This window comes from Anomaloglossus baeobatrachus, chromosome 6 (genome assembly GCF_048569485.1).
Source record: "Anomaloglossus baeobatrachus isolate aAnoBae1 chromosome 6, aAnoBae1.hap1, whole genome shotgun sequence".
Taxonomy (NCBI): domain Eukaryota; kingdom Metazoa; phylum Chordata; class Amphibia; order Anura; family Aromobatidae; genus Anomaloglossus; species Anomaloglossus baeobatrachus.
In genome coordinates, this window is record NC_134358.1 from 139,817,010 (window position 1) to 139,819,819 (window position 2,810).

Below are 2,810 nucleotides of genomic sequence, written 5' to 3' on the forward strand. Positions count from 1 at the left end.
GAAGATATGTACAGTTGGGTGTCATCAGCATAGAGATGGTACTGGAAACCAAATCTGCTGATCATTTGTGCAAAAGGGGCAGTGTATAGAGAGAAAAGGAGGGGACCTAGGACTGAACCCTGAGGAACCCCGACCATAAGGGGAAGGGGAGAGGAAGAGGAGCCGGCAAAAGATACAGTAAATGAGCAGTCAGAGAGGTAAGAGCAGAACCAAGAAAGAGTGGTGTTCTTAAGCCTGATAGAGCGGAGCATAGTGAGGAGGAGCTGGTGATCCACAGTATCAAATGCAGCACAGAGATTCAGGAGAATCAGCAGGGAGTAGTGACCGTTAGATTTAGCTGTTAGTAGATCATTAGAGACTTTAGTAAGAGCAGTTTCATTAGAGTGCAAGGAGCAGAAACCGGATTGTAGAGGGTCAAGGAGAGAGTTTGCTGTCAGTTAGTGGATTAAACTGGAGTGGACCAAGCGTTCCAATAGTTTGGAGATGAAGGGGAGATTAGAGACAGGTCTGTAGTTAGCGGCACAATTTTGGTCCAGGGATGTTTTTTTAAATAATGGGTGTATGCTGGCATGTTTGAAGGAGGAGCGAAAAACACCAGAGGAGAGAGAGGGATAGAATATTTTAGTTAGGTGAGTGGTGACAGCTGGGGTGACAGATTTAAGGAGATGTGAGGGAATTGGGTCACTGGTGCAGGTAGTAGGGCAAGAAGATGCGAGGAGCCTAGTAACTTCATCTTCTGTGACTGGATCAAAGAGTGAAAGTAAGCTAGATGAAGTGTATAAGTGGTGTTATGAGGATGTGAGGAAATTTCCTGGCATATATAGTCAATTTTTTCTTTAAAATAATTGGCCAGGTCGTCTGCGCTGAGGTTGGTGGTTGGGGCCAGAACTCTTGGTCCGAGGAGGGAGTAGAAAATATCAAAGAGTCGTTTAGGATTGTTGGCTAGAGAGGTGATGAGGTTGTTAAAGTACGCTTGTTTGGAGAGGTGAAGGGCAGCATTGGATGTTTTGAGCATAAACTTATAATGGATGAAATCTTTGGCTAGATTGGGTTTCCTCCACAGACGTTCAGCGCACCTAGAGCACTGCTGGAGAAAGCGTGTTTGCAACATGTGCTTGGGCTGCTGCCATCGGCGCCAAGTTGCTCTGCGTATAGCAGGAGCAGCTTCATCCAGGGTGCTATGCAGGGTTTCATTGTAATGTTTTATAGTAGAATCAGGACATGAGAGGGAGGATATTGGGGCCAATGATGACTTCAACTTCTTCAGAAATTTTTGGATGTCAATGGCGTGTATATTCATATATGGGAGGTAAGTGGAGGTGTCCTGAGTGGGTTGACAGCTCTTGACCAAGAGAGAAAGAAGGTTGTGGTCAGAGAGTGGGAGAGGGGAGTTAGTAAAATCATTCACTGAGCAGAGGCGGGAGAAGACCAGGTCCAGCGTATTCCCGCCTTCATGTGTAGGAGAGTTAGTTAGTTGTGAAAGGCCAAGAAAGGAGGTTAGAGATAAAAGATGAACAGCAGCTGGGGAGAGGGGATCATCAATAGGGATGTTAAAGTCTCCCATGACAATAGTGGGGAGGTCACAGGCTAGGAAATGTGGAAGCCAGTTGGCGAAATAATCCAAGAACTAGTTTGGCCTGGAGGGTGATACACAACTCACAACTGATACTTGCAGTGAGAAGGGTCTGTAATGCCTGACAGTGTGGACCTCAAAAGAAGGGAAGATAAGTGAGGGGAAAGGAGGGATGACCTGAAAAGTGCAGTTTGGAGAAAGCAGCAGACCAACACCTCCACCTGATCTGTTCTCAAGTCTAGGGGTGTGAGAAAATTGTAGGCCACCATATGAGAGAGAAACAGCAGCGGTAGTGTCTGACTGCTGAATCCAGCTCTCAGTAAGAGCCAGGAGGTTAAGGGAATTGGAAAGGAAGAAGTCATGGATGAAGGAGAGTTTGTTACATGCTGAGCATGGATTCCAAAGGGCACAGTTAAAGGAGACAGAAGGCATGCAAGGAATATTAATAAAATTTAGGGGTTTTCTGAGTATGCCAGGGAAAGAATTGAACTTACTATTATAAGAAGGGCCAGGATTAGGTGCAATATCTCCTGCTAAAAGGAGAAGGAGAATAGAGAGAGTGAACATGTGGTTAAGAGATTTATGAGAGTGTTTATTACGTTGCATGGTGGGAGTGAATGGATCTGTATGGTTTATAATTTTGAAAAGAGAGCAGTACAGAGGAGAGGAGGACTAATATGGATGGAGTGCACTGGGTGTGTGAAAGGGCGTTAAAAATGAGGGATTGAGGCTGCTAGCATATAAATGAAATACATAGAGTGGAAACATTTTGCAATACACAAAAACTTGGAGCAAGTTTGTTTGATTGTCTTGCATACATTACCTTCCTCCTGCCCTGCACAACTGCCATTAATAACTGCTATGCACTTATTAAAATCAGCACTTGTTTAAAATCTGCGCATATGCCCCTGGCACAAATGCTTCCCCTTAGCTAGGTTTACATATATAGGAGGGTTTATGCTTAGATCTGGGTCAATTTAGCTCGTTATTCAATCAATCAGCTAACTTTTTATATAAATACCCACATACAGATTCCTCTAATATTATGACTTGTCCCTGCAGAAGTTCTTTATTTTTTAGCATCAGTCTTGGCAATATCTGTACTACATTGTACACTTTCCTAATATGAATGCATATTGATGATGTTGGTACATTTGATTAATTTCAATCATATTTTATGGATGTACAATCCAGGTCTCCATTCCATTGTTGGTTTCACAGCATACTTATGGCTTGT